The sequence below is a fragment of the Adiantum capillus-veneris genome, chromosome 6 (genome assembly GCF_014529385.1).
Source record: "Adiantum capillus-veneris isolate H3 chromosome 6, ASM1452938v2, whole genome shotgun sequence".
Lineage (NCBI taxonomy): Eukaryota > Viridiplantae > Streptophyta > Polypodiopsida > Polypodiales > Pteridaceae > Adiantum > Adiantum capillus-veneris.
Genome location: NC_140936.1, coordinates 154,561,382 through 154,575,375, shown reverse-complemented (window position 1 = coordinate 154,575,375; position 13,994 = coordinate 154,561,382). Strand labels below are relative to the sequence as shown.

At 50.3% G+C, this 13,994-nt stretch overlaps 1 long non-coding RNA gene across 1 annotated transcript in view; it reads left to right on the top strand.

Annotated features, from left to right (window-relative positions):
• Nucleotides 1-13,994, top strand: part of LOC147456532 (uncharacterized) — a 34,567-nt gene that overhangs the window by 19,622 nt on the left and 951 nt on the right. The window lies entirely within an intron of this gene.

Genomic DNA, 13,994 nt, shown 5'->3' with positions numbered 1-13,994 from the left:
GACACTATAGACGAAACTTCGGCACTTATCACCTCTATCAAAGCTTCTCACCCCTTATTCCCCATAAGTAAGATACAGCGGTATGTGTTTACCGAGCAAGCAGAAGCGTTGCTACGATTGTGGGATTCGCACATGGTTGTGCAAGCCACAAGAATCGAGTTTGACACAGCTATCATTAGGTAGGTTCTTGATTCCTTCAATGTTGATGAAGGCAGCGCTGTAGTATATGATAGGAAAGTGTCAGCAACTCCGGATGAAATGGCTTATGCTTTCAAGATGCTAAATGAGCCGAAGCCGACTGTGGCAACTGCAGAACAGATAAGTGCAGCTGTGAAGGAAGATGATGCAGCCAAGGAAAAACGCAAGGCCAGTGCACAAGGGGTTTCAGAAAAATAATCCCACATATGTCTCAGAAAAACCGGTTGCTATGATGCTTGCAAAGAGACTAGATGCCATAGCTTCGATCAACCTATGTCAGATTCTGTCTCATAATGTGCTTTAGCAGACCGCCAAGCTAAAGTCTCAGACTGTTTTTAAAACATGGTATGTCTGGCAGTTTCTTTGCTGGGCGACTTCTCTTGATGCTCATGACCAGGTACGGATGGCTTGGAGTTAGAAACCCATCCCAACGAATAACAATGTTGACTTATCTTCAGATGAAGAAACCCCAGGTACTTAGTTGGCTCTCACTGTACAGAAGAGAAAGGCCACGCAGGTGGAAGTTGGTAGTTCCAAGAGACCGAAAACTACATTGGCCAAGAGCAGTGCTTTCTTGAAGCAGCTAGAAAGTCGGGTCAAAACTGTGTCCACTGAAAAATCTCCAGCAAGCCTGACTTCAGTTGGCCAGGCAGAATAGCCTCCAGTAAAGATTACTGTTAAGCCCAGCAAGCAAGTGGGGCAGAGTCGAGCAAACACCAGTGCTGGAAAAGACCAGCCAGATAGGACCAATGCTGATCAGTCGGCAGTCCATACTGATAAGGGAAAAGGTTCAGCACTTGCTAGTACAGTTAGTAAAGTTCCTATCCCTTTCAGTGAATTGGCTTTAGCCTTAACCAAAAAGAACAGATTACAACAGCCACAGAGTCACCCTCTCACAGGACGATTAGTTCTGCATAAACCTGACTTTACCACATTACCATATATGGCTCCTATTACGGTTTACGAGCTAGTTGCCTTTGACCCAGCGACAATCATGGATGGTTGCTCAGTGCTTATCCAGTCATCCTGGAATACGATTGTCAATGCTTTGGGACAAATGATGGATGCCGCAGCATCTACTGATGAAGTGAACAAGTTAAAAGCAGAACTGAGGAACAGTGAGCAACAAGTCGAGAAGTTGAAATAGGATATAGGGGCACAATCATTACGGCATAGTGTTCTTGAAAATCAGTCAGCCAGGCCAATTCAGACATTGGAAAGTAAGCTGTTAAAGCTTGAGTTTGAGATGAGGCAGTTAAATGAAGAAAAGGCAGAGGCTGAGATAGCTGCTGACAGATTTGAGACTATGTTGAGGATGAAGAGAGTTGATTTCAACACATTGTTGACCAGCCATACTGCATTGAAAGCCTCTTTAACAAAAAGATACATGTACAATAACTTGACTGATATTTTGAATCCAGAAGGCAACGCCATTTTCAATATGGATAATCTGAAGGCACTCATGGAAACAATGTAGAGTGATTTGCAAGATAAGCTTTCTGAATATAACAGTGCTTTGACAAATCAAGCTATTCTGGACTATATTGATAAGCAGAATAACCTCGATGAGGACTCTGAGAAAACAAAAGAGAGGGATGAAGAGAGGGAGGATGAACCAGGCGATAAACATGATGATGATAATGACTCTCCTCCATCTCCGCCTTCAAAATCCGGTACTAGTGGATCAATTGCCATAGGTGGCAGTCAGCCCAACACAGACCAGCCAGACTAGTATAAGGATCAGCAGTCGGGAGACCAAGGAGTTGAGGATCGGTAACCAGGCAACACTGAAGACTCCCCAGTACACTAGTCACAACACAGTTCATATGTGAAAGGAAAAGCTAAAGTTGTGACTGAGACTTTGAAGGGTGATGAGCAACATTCATTACAGCTCATCACACTGAACAAAAGGCTAAGACATCTGCAAGCTCCTATTACTAGGATGTATCTGGAGGATGATGTTCTTCTTTCTGATCTAGAACGTTCTCAGAGACTATATGTCGGCGCCAGAGAAATGATCCAGCATTGGAAATCAGCTGCTTTCCATGATCAAGAGTTGTGCCAATTACTTGAGCATCCCAACAGAATTCAGTTGCTAGATAGGGTACCTGAATGACCTCTGATGATAAGTTGGTCAATGCACACTGACAGCGGCAATCTACTGCAAACTGTCATTCCCTAGCCATTGAATTAGGGCTTCTACTTGGGAACAGGCCTACATATAAATGTATGAAAGAGGTCAGAAATCAACTGAAAGAAGTTCTACTTCAAATGCAAATTGCCAGAGGAGTTATGGACCAGAGGGTACAAACTATTATTGAAGATCAGACTTCCAACAGTAAAGGACCGCGAACTCAAATGACAGTAGGGGAACAGGTAATTGCTCTCCGAAGACTGTTTCAGCTGGTTAGTCACCAGGAAGATGATGCAGCAGGAGAACCAGGCTGTTCTCAACTTTTTAGAGTTTGTACCTGATTTCCAAGTTCTCCTGTATGCATTGCCTGCTAGAGAGACTAAGCTACCTAGGTTTTTTCCAGCTTTGTATCCTCAACATCTAGAACCAATGGATCGGCTCACATACTATAACATCACTGATGATCTTCAAGATTGGTATGAGCGAGCCATTGTAGAATGGAAAACCTGGCAAACACTGATCAATGATGCTCTCCAACTAAATGATGTTTTGGAATTGCAAGGGGAAATGCAGAGGATCAAGCTCTGTATGAGACAATTGAAGATCCAGCTCAAAGGTCTCACCAAGATCACCAATCAGCTGCTTCAACTTACTGTGGAGTTCTTTAAGATCTCTGAAAAGGATATTACTGCTAAACCAGGTATGGGGCCACAGTACAGAGAAATGGCTGAGATCCTCTTTGAAGCTAGGATTAAACAAATCAGCCTCTCCCAGAAGGATGGATCCACATAGCTTCGCATTGTCATAAATTGGCCGGATGCCGTCTGACAAAGGATAGACGCACGCTGTATGCTCTCGACACCAAAACATATAATCCTCTCACGCCTTATAAATTGGAGATGTCCACAGCAAGGCGGGATCAGCTTGAGCAGGAGGTCATTTATCGACTTATCCAGAAGGACAATGCTGGCACTGGAACTTCTGAAGCACCAGCACAGAAGAAGGGCAAGAGGAAGCGGGTTTAGTGGAAGGATACTGGGTAGTTCCATCTCAGAATCAGACGGAGGATTTTCCTAGTGAGGCGTTGGAATTTCTTTGGCTGGGCACCCTTGGAATTACAATTATAGGGGTGTCAAGCACTCAATAAGCATGAAATATGGCATAAAGCTAGCAATACCAGAAGAGCTAGCGACTCCAGAGGAGTACTATCATGAGGAACATAGGCCAACTCAAGAGGAACATTGGCCTACTCGGGAGGAACATAGGCCAACTCATGAGGAACATCGGCCAACTCAGCAAACAGACAGATGGGTTTAGGGTTTAGGGTTTGGGCCTCAACCAGAAACCCAATGGGTTCCTCAACACCAATTCAGAATCACGCGGTGGATTTTTCAGAAATTTTGGAGTTATATCAAAATTCAAGAAAGGAGAGAAGGATGTATAAGGCGAAGATAGTCTCGGCAGGCGGGAACTGTCTCTTGTAAAGCCGAACAGTGGATCAGTCACGTTAGTATTTACCACGGCAGTTACTACAGTAACTTCTAGAAGGCTATAAATAGGAACCATTACATTGTAATTGGGCTTCTTACTTCTGAGTTCTCTTGGCTTTAGCTTTCAAGTATTTTCCGAGCTACAATCTCTTCGCTTGTAACTTCACCTTGTAATCATTAGCTGTAATCATTTGAGCTTCAAATCGTCATACCTTGTACAGATTGTCCCTGACTTATGAATCTGAAACTGTAAATACTTTTCCAGTTGTCCGATATGTCTCTCGTTTCAGTATACTATCTCAGTTCAGATAACTATTTCAGTCTAGTCTCTGCTCTCTATTCCAGTGTCACTGATTGAATTGACGACTTACCAGTAGGTCTAAATTCTAACACTGGAATCAGCTATCTGAAGAGATCGGCTCCAATTCTAGCAGGCCGTTCATGTCCAGACACTTAAAGTAGTTGCATATCCTTTGGTTGCATATCCATTTTTCACTTATTATTAATAAGTGACTTTGTTGGGAAACTGGGTAGGGCAAACTTGCGAAGATTGTATAAATAAAACATAGCGCTAGCACTTTCTGGCAGAAGAGGCAGCAGAAGTTCCAGCAACTTGTAGTGCAACTTCTCAGCAAGACCGGCAGGAGACTTAGCGTTTTCAGCCACAAAGAAAACCTGGCTTTTTTGGACATCCTAGATCAGCCAACGTTTTCAGATCACAGCAGATTGCAGATCAGGTCTAGCGTTTTTGCATCTTGCAGATACTTGTAGCGTTCTGCAGATTTCCGACGTCAAATCAGCCCCTAGCATCAACGTTTTTACTTTTCAGCACTTAGACACCGCAAGATCAGCCCCTAGCCTCGTAGATCTCACGTACTTGCAGCAGATCCTCGCCGCACCATCAGATCAGCCAACGTTTTCAGATTCAGCCCACTGTCCGCAGATTTTAGAATCTGCATTTTCAGTGCATCGTCGTTGCGTCGTCGCCATCGCCGTCCTCACCGACAGTGTCATAATTCAGTAGTTAGCAGATTTGCAGATTTCTGCCCTAGCGTTTTCAGACTTCTCTCCGTCCTCGTCGTTGTTATCATTGTCGTCGACATCGTTGGCAAGTCCATTGCATCTAGACCATTGTACCAGATTTGTGCAATCAATAGCATAGATCTCTCTCGCCATAGAGAGGGGAGCCCTTGGAGGAGGGTTTGAGAACCGTCTGGTGTCGTATTCTTCTCTCTCTCTCTCTCTCTCTCTCTCTCTCAGAACCTTCATTCATAGTGTCATTCACTTTGTTTGTGATCATTGCACTCTCTCACTAAAGGAACGGAAGGCTCTCCCTTCGGTAAGTAAAAGGAACCCTTGAGCACAGTTCAGAGCATTCATCTTGAGCAAAGTTCAACATTCACTTCCGCTGCACCTTACAAGTGATGCGAGGCTTGTGGAAAGTGTGGCCATCTGCTCCTTGATAAGAGTAAGGGCATCGTCAGATTGACCACCTCCATCCTGAGAATTCAGCATGGTTACGCCTCAAAGGGAACTCGAGCAGGTGCTGAGGCAGGTTCTGGGACGGGTACTTCGGAAGCTGAAACTATGTCTAGAATGGGTTCCGACTCTGGTATGTGGAATCACGACCACTTCGTGTTTCGGTAGAACCTCTTCGGGAGTCTCGCCTATCTATGAGAGGTAGGAACCTGTTTGTGGCGTCTGTCGACAATGCAGCATGCGGGGAAGTGCGTGTGCGAGTGCCAACGCGAAAAAAACTCTGGCTGGGCTTATTTTCTAATGTATGTCTCTTTGGATGCCTTTTTTTTAACTTGTTACTTGAAGGTGTGGTTTCACATGGTTTTAAAAAATTGGGGCAGACCAGGGCGGCCACTAGGCATAAAAACTTTTGGACGTTTAATTAAATTTTGCGGTGCTGTTGCTTAGCGTAAAAACAAAACTCCAGCGAAGAGAACAATTAACGAGGCATTATCAGCAGCCAGTGCAACGTTTTCCAAGGGGCAGCTAGCGTGCAATTCAGCCAGCGTAAAGAGTTTTGCTGAATTTTGCCGCTTGGGAGATTGCGCATGAAGGGCCATAAGGATGCGACCCTTGTTGCTGAAGGGTGCCAGCAATTGAGTTCAGCCAAGAGCAAGGGATAGTGTCTGTTCACATGAAGGGGCACATATCTGCTACGAAAAGGTGCATTGTTTGGGGAGGGGTGCGATCCTTGGAGAGCTGGTGGCTGCCTGCTGGGTCCGTTCCCTTTTGCATGATTGGGTTGTAGTGTGGGTTCGATAGCTCAAATTGAAGTGCCGGGCCTGTGAGGGTGGACCAAGCCGCCGCCCCCCAAGTGTACTGTCGAGCCGTGGAGAGGGCAGGCATCAGCCGAAGAACTCGTGGCCACACCTGCTGGGCCGAGGGGCAGTCCCAAAGACAGTGTCGCTGACTCTCCACCAACTGGTAACAGGCTGTACATGCGGCCGAGAGACCACTATGTACAAGCCAGCTCCCTAATGCTGTGGCTCTGTGTGCAACCAACCATTGGAACAAGGTGACGCGCCTCGGCTGTCTGGAGTCCCACAGCCTCTGCCAAAAAGCTGCCAAGAACTCAACTGTGAGACCCTCCTCCTGCCAATGACGTGCTGCAGCGGGGCGGGCCTCTCTGTGTGCTGCAAGTATATGACGTCCAAGCCGAACAGTGTACTGAAAGAAAGGGACTCCTGGGCGGTCTGCAGAAGAGAATGGGTCCCTCCATAGCCACTCACCAGGATCCCACTGTACTCGTGCCAGTGGACAGCACTCCAAAGCCCATAGCCTCCAGTGTCCTGTCTCAAGAGCTGCTGGGTCAGTGTCTATGACGCAAGTCCTCCCACAGATGCCCACAACTCGGATCCTCTGGAAACAACACTCTGCTACCTACGGGGCCTCTATTGCAACTCTCTGTAATCGTCCCCCACCCTGAAGCTCGAAGAACAGGGCTGGGACAGTCTCTGAGCAAGCCCTGACTGAAATGAGAACCTCCAGTGTGTGAAGGCTCCCATCCACCGGGGTGCTACTGGCTCGAGAGGCGTGAGCCAATCAGCTGGAACTGACTCTGAGATGTCCTGACACATGCTCTGAACCCCTCTCATGCCCTGTAGCTGGACAACCTGCACCTCCTCTGACAAACCTGTGAACTCTAGCCAGTCACCTAGAGAGCGCGCTGGACCTGTTGCCATGGGACCCCAAGAAACATGAGGCCTACTCCCAACCAAGTGGCCTCTCTGAGTGCTAACCATGGGGTTCCAGACGAGGGGCTGCCGTAGGCGCTCCTCCGTGCACGTCGGCTGTCGCTGCTCTAGGCCACGCCGCAATAGCTCCCAAGAACGAAGCAAACTCACAGCGAATCGGTCCTCCAGTCTCCTGCTCAAACCAACTCGGCGCAACTCTGTAAAGATCCATCTGGTCGAAGGTTGCCAAGGGCCTCCTGACTGAGGCACCCTGGCACGAAGCCTCTGCAACAAGAACTCCTTCCAGGGCTCCTCGCCTGGAAGAAGTCCTCTGACGACGAACTTCCCAAGAAGGGCTCTGCTCTGCTGTGCTGGATCAATGATCCCAAGCCCTCCCTGAGAACAAGGAAGTGTGATGACCGACCAAGCCACCTTGGCTCGGGCAATCTGAGTGTCGCGACCAGACCAAAGGAAGTTCCTGATCAACCTCTCTACCTGGCTGATGCAAGAACTCGAGAAGATCTAGCAAGAAGTGATGTACCACATAGTCGCCAACAACACCTGGTTGGCAACTACTACTCTACCAGCCAGCGAAAGTCGTGCTGAGCTCCAATGTAACAGCTTTCTCCTGATGGACAGGAGAAGAGGAGCAATCTGCTGCTCGGGGGACAAATCCAAACCAACCTGACAACCCAAGTACCGAACTGCAGTCCCTGGAGGAATCCACCTGAAACCCTCTCCTGGCATCCAATCTGGCACAGGAGCACTACCAACTGAGAAAGCCACTGTCTTTCTCCAGTTGATCAGTGCGCCCGATGCACAGCAGAAGGTCTCCAAGGCCTGCCCACATCTGTGTAAATTGGCCTCCTGGCCCTCTAAGTACAAGGCTGAGTCGTCGGCAAACTCAGCGTCCAGAAGCTCATCTCCCCGTATAGGGAGTGCTAAGCCCCTCAAACCAACCTGCTGTGACACCAAAAATCTGCTCATCGCCTCCGCATAGAACAGAAAGAGAAAGGGGGCAAGAGGACAACCCTGTCTGACCGATCGTGTGAGCATGAAGTGCTCACCTCTACCTCCTGCCAAAAGCACCTGACTGTGGGCCTGCCTGTACAAAGCTGACACCCCTCTGATCCAAGCCTTTGAGAAGCCCATCCTACGTAGCGTGCCCTCTAGAAAGTCCCAGTCAACTCTGTCGTATGCCTTCTCAAAATCGAGAAGAAGAATCACAAGGTCCTCCCCACGGAGCCGTGCAAGGGCAGAAACCTCCCAAAAAGTGAAGATGTTGTCAAGGATACTGCGTTCCTTGACAAAACCTGTCTGAGTCCCATGTATAAGGCTCTCCAAAAGTGGCCGAATCCTCAAACTCAGAGCCTTGGCAAGAATTTTGTGGGCTGAGTTGAGAATGGTGATGGGACGCCACTGTCGAATCTCATCCAAGGAGCCACCCTCCTTTGGAATGAGGTAAATCAGGCCCTCACTCATGCTATCCGGCATCACTCCTGTGTGTAGAATGTACTGAAAGGCACTACAAAGATCTGGGCCAAGCAGGTCCCAGTACTCCAAGAAGAAGGTGAAAGTCAGCCCATCCTCACCTGGACAGCTACCACGAGGGAGGGCCCTAAGAGCCGTGTGCAGCTCCTCAAGCTGAAGAGGTAACTCAAGCCTCTGCTGCATCTCCTCAGTCACAAGACAAGGCATCTGTGCCCAGACCTGCTCCCTGCATGCATCCTGTCTCTCTGACTCGGGCTCAACCGACAGTAGCTCACGGTCAAAGTCAGTAGCAACTGCACGCATATCCTCTGGCTCACAAACAACTGACCCATCGGGTCTCCTCAACTGATTGACCTTGGCATGCGAGTGCCGAGGTCCCACTGTCTCAAAAAAAACACCTGTCACTCTGTCACCCACCTGAGTCCACTGAGATGCCTGTCGGTGGAAGGCAAACTCATGGCGCCTCTCCTCTGTGCAAGCAAGCTCCTGTTGAGCCTGCTGTAGCTGCTCCTCCAACCATGGACTGTCTCGATGCTGCTCCTGCATCCTCTGTAGTGAAGCAATGCCTCGTCTGAGACGCAGCTCCTCCTCTCTCGCTGCAGCCCGTCGAGCCAAAGACTCCTGGAGAAAGAAGTGGCTAAGCTGAGCTAGGCCTGAGGCCACTCTGTCTGCAGGTGGAGCCTGGCTGTCCATGCCCTCTGTCCATAGAGCCTCGACCCTCTCTCTGAGTGCTGAGTCCAACAAGACCCGCTCTGGGATGCGAAGCATCGTGCTCCCACTCCTCTGCCTGTCTGCCACTGTGAGGATCACTGGTGCATGGTCCGAGAAGGATGTCCCTGCCAGGATGCCCACTGATCCCCCCAAGTCACTGAAGTGGTCACTAGTGTAGAAGCGATCTATGCGCGATAGATTCACTCCTCCCACTCTGCGGTCCGATCTAGAGAAGGCAAGACTCTCTGGAGGCCTCACAAAGCCAGAATGCTGCCATGTATCCGAGACCCTCAACGTCATACAAAACCTCTCCCAAGCTGCTAATTCGACTCCATGCAAAGTAGCATGGCTGCCTCCGATCCTGTCAGAAGGGTCCTCCAACATGTTGAAGTCCCCTCCTACACACCACTGGTCAACCTGTGGCAAAGACTCAACAATCTGTGACCAAAACTCTGCACGAGCACTCGCCACATTGGGCGCATAGATGTTCAGGAAACCCACAAGGCTACCCTGAACCTGCATAGTAATCCACTGAGCCCTGCCTGGTACAATAATCCCTCTGCCCACAATGGCCTGCTGTAATGAGTCCGCAATAGTCATACATACCCCACCCTGGATGCCTCCAGGTCCAAAAGCAGCTGACCAAAAGGTATCATAGCGTCCACGCAAAATCTGACCACATCGCCGAATGTGGCTCTCAGACAAATGGTGCTCCTGAAGCATAAGGAGATCAATCTCTCCTCCCACAAGGCAACGCTGAAGCTCCTGACGCAATCGGCCCCGCTGTCGCTGAAACTGGGGCCCACCTAGTCCCTGCACGTTCCACGAGACGATCCTCACGGGGAGCGAGAGAGAACAGATGCTGCCGCAGCAGCAAGACGAGCTATCTTCGAAGCAGGCTTGGATGGGGAGTAATCCGCATCCGAGCGTCCTCTAGATAGGCGAGACTGCAGTGAGTGCCTGGTCCAAGCCCAAGTAGAGCGAGCCGTGCGTAAAGCAACCTCCTCTGTCCAGGAGTCCTCATGAATGAATACATAGCAAGGCAAACACTGCGTATCAGCAAAAAAGTACACCACAATGTGTCTACATCCTGCAGAATCTGGGGGTGTCACCGCAAACTTGGCCAGTGGCCACAAAGTCTGCAGCAAATTTGTAACGCCAAGTTCTCCCATGTGGTGAGAGAACTCGAGAACCTGTGTATGCAACCATCCCACCACTGAGTCGAGGGACCACTCTGTCTCAGTCCTGCCACATAGGGGGAAGGAGAAACCAACTGCTGAGTCCAAGGCCTCTGTCCCCCTAGCGGCGAGGAACAAAGCGTGGACTCTGAAGCAGGCTGCCTCGTGGTCTGCTGCGGAATCGCCAAGAAAACGAGTAAACCCGTAATCGAAGAAATCCCAGCGGCATCGGAGGTCAAAGCTCGTCAAACCACGAGGGATAGCTGCAAGAGGAGAAGTCTGAATCTGCAGTGGGGGCCGCATGAAGGGCTGACCCTCTCTCACTAGGCGACTCGTGGCGAAGGCGTTGCCAAGAGATCTCCTGGCCGCCGGCAAGGGTCCAGTCTCCTGAGCTGACTGTGGTACTGAAGCAAGAGGAGGGGGAGAAGGGGTTGGGGGGGGCGGGGGAGAGGAGAAGCGGGGTGGGGCGGTAGAGACATGGGGGGGGGCGAGGTGGGGAGTGAGCGGTAGCAGAGGGCGAGGGAGGGCATGAGGAGGAGGAGGGGAGATCGGAAGGCGGAGCGGTTGGCGAGGGTGAAGCGGAGGTGGTGGCTGGCGTAGGGGGCTCCTCCTGCTCAAGAGGACCAAAGCGGTTCCCCGTGGGAACCCACTGCTGCTGAGTAGGCACTTGGGGGCCACTCTGAGTGCCAGGCTGTCGCTGTGGCCCCTGGCGTCGACGGCCACGGGCCTGCTGCCACCCCTCCTCCGCTGGAGCCCCAGGCTCGGAGGGTGGCGCTGAATCTGTGCTCTGTGTCGCTGGCTGTGGCTGCGGCCCAGCCTTGGCAGGCTGGGGCTGAGGCTGGGGTGCGGGTCGTGGTCTCCTCCGTGGACAGGCCTTCGCTAGGTGGCCCATCTGTCTGCAAATGAAGCACTGGTTCGGGAGACCCGAGTACTCCACACTCTGTCTAAACCAACCCCCACTCACCCGAGGCAGAAGGATGACCTTCGGGAGCGTGTGGGTATCTCTGACCAAAACTCGAACTGAAGGGATGCCAGCCGCCTTGGCAGCTACTGATGCTGCCGTACGAGGTGTCTCCGGGACAGTTCCGATGGCGGAGCCAATCTTGGAGAGAAGTGAAGGTACTCCCTCCGTAAACCCGGAAAGCAGACTGAGATGGGGATGTCCGCCTCCTCTACTAGCACATCCGAAGACGGGTCAAAACCATGTCGCCACTGTCGAAAGTGGGCGCGTGATGCTCGGATGGCCAATGGACTCATAGCTATGACCTTGGAGGCCATCTCGGAAGTCTCGAACTCAATCTGGTAGTACCCCCGTTCGAGAATCTGGACATCCAAGATCTTGCCCACCTCTGCGAGGAGGCGGGCCTGGAGAAGGTCTCGCAGCTCTCCTCTGCTGGGACGAGTGCCGAGAACCTTGCAGATGACAGAAATCGCCTGCAAGCGTTCTACCTCTGTGGCAAGGCTCGCTTGCTCTGCCGGCGTAAGAGCAAGTCGAATGGTGGGCTCAGCGGGGTCGGGCGAGGGGGCTTTAGGCGAGTCCCTCTGAGGTGAAGCTGGAGCCTCCATCTGTGTCTACTGCTGAGTCGAAGAAGCGGGCGGCGAAGAAGAAACCTGCAAACAAGTCAGCCAGGCACTTTTCCGAAGAGAAAGTGCTGCCGAGCCGGGTGCAGAGGGCCTTCGGGAGCGAAGAGGATGGGGGGGGGGGGGGGTGATGAGGAGACAGCGAGGGCGAAGAGGGCAGCTGTGCAATGTGCGGGTGCACAAGCAGCAGCGAGCGGGGGGGATGGAGCGGGGAAGGCAGAGCGAGAGGAGGGCAGCGGGCTGCGGCAGCTAAGGGGCAGCGCGCAGACAGGGGGGGGCAGCGGGCTGCGGCAGCAGTTGGGGCAGCGCGCGCAGATAGGGGGGTGCAGCGGGAGGGTTGAGAGGCAGTGCGCAGGGGCTGAAGGGGGTGGGGGGGCAGCGAAGGGGCAGCGGGGGGAGGGAGGGGGGGGGGAGGAGATCGATGGCGCAACAGCAAAAGGGGGGGGGGGGGGGGGGCGAGCAGCAGTAGCGAGCAGCAGTCTACTTTTGAAACCAAGTTCTTGGAAACCTCCTATAATTAAGACTTAAAACTTCATACTTAAAATCAAATTGAGACTCAAGTGACTGAATGTATGTTTGATTGATTGAATGATTGCATGAAAAGTAAGTACAATAGGCTCTTTATATAGGAGACGAAGAGACACGAATGAAAAGACATGCCTCATGGTGAATAGACGTGAATTTAGACGTAAAGACATCCTTTCGGTGAAGAGCTGTAACCATTGGACGAAGAGTCGCAACCATAGAGCGAAGGGGTGTGACCAGTCATCCAAGGAGTGTGGCTTTTGGCGAAGAGGTATGTCTCTTGAGCGAAGAGTCGTGACCATCCAAGCATAGGGGTTCTCCTTCGCATGGCACTTTGCGTATCTTCAACTAGGAGTGTATGTAATACTACAACATAGTCACAATCATGACAATGTGGACAAGCTATCTCCTACTTCTAGGGTTCAGGACAACCTAGAAGTATTCTTCTGGCACCCAAGCTCAGCACCCTTGTGAGCTTGTCATTTAGGAAGAGGGTGGGGTCTAGGAGGGCCTTTTTATTTGCCATGAGCTTATGGAGGTGATTAACATTTTGACGAATAGTTATACGCCGTGTGCAAGAATGGTGGGTGTGTAAGAGATGTGTAACTCAGTGGTCAAAGCATGCACTTTTCCCCCCCCAAAAGGAGATGGAAAATTTTATGTTTTTCGGCCTTCCATAACTCCCACACGACCTCCGATTTGAGCGGGGCTTAGAGATCTGCAATCTACGCATTGAGCTCTTTCCATAGATATGTTAGATGATATGGTTTTATCCGTTAGATTTTAAATTCCATTTTGGGAGGAAAATTTGAATTGAAATAAACTAGCCGTTTTGCCTGTTTAAATTCAAAAGTTCTCCTTTGATTACTTTCTTAATACTGAAGGTTTTACTTCCTTAAACTGCCAAATAAAGAGGCCCTCCTAGACCCCATTCTCTTCCTAATGATGCAGTAGGACCGCATGCCTAGGCAAACCGGGATACACAGTAGCAGTCTACAATCGAGTCCATCCTTAAGGGGGATGATGAGTTGTAATGATGGATTAGATTCACCTAGTTTATCTTTACTTTCTAGTCTATTTACCCTGGAGTCAATGGGATTACCTACCCTAGATCACAAGAAATCCTAGTCACGCCTACCACCTCTTTTGTGATTGTATGTAAATACATTGTATTTTACATCAGTAGTAAATTCAGTCTTGGTGTGTTCTCTTCTAGTGTTTGTCTCTAGCTTCATCATTTGTGTCTTGACTCTCTTTTAGTTAAACAAGTTTCACTTAGTGTTAAGGTTAAGTTGATTAGTTTCCACACTAACTTGTGTTATTATGCTAGCCTAAGGAGTCGTGTGACTCAGAAGCTTGGGCTCATACAACAACTAACCTAAGGGCCTGGTTCACTTTTAACGGAGGGGCCTATCCTGATCTCTAGGTAGATAGCAATTGGGAAAATGAGCTTGAGCTTCTCAAGGTGGTAACAACATCCCTGGTGGAAGTTTCA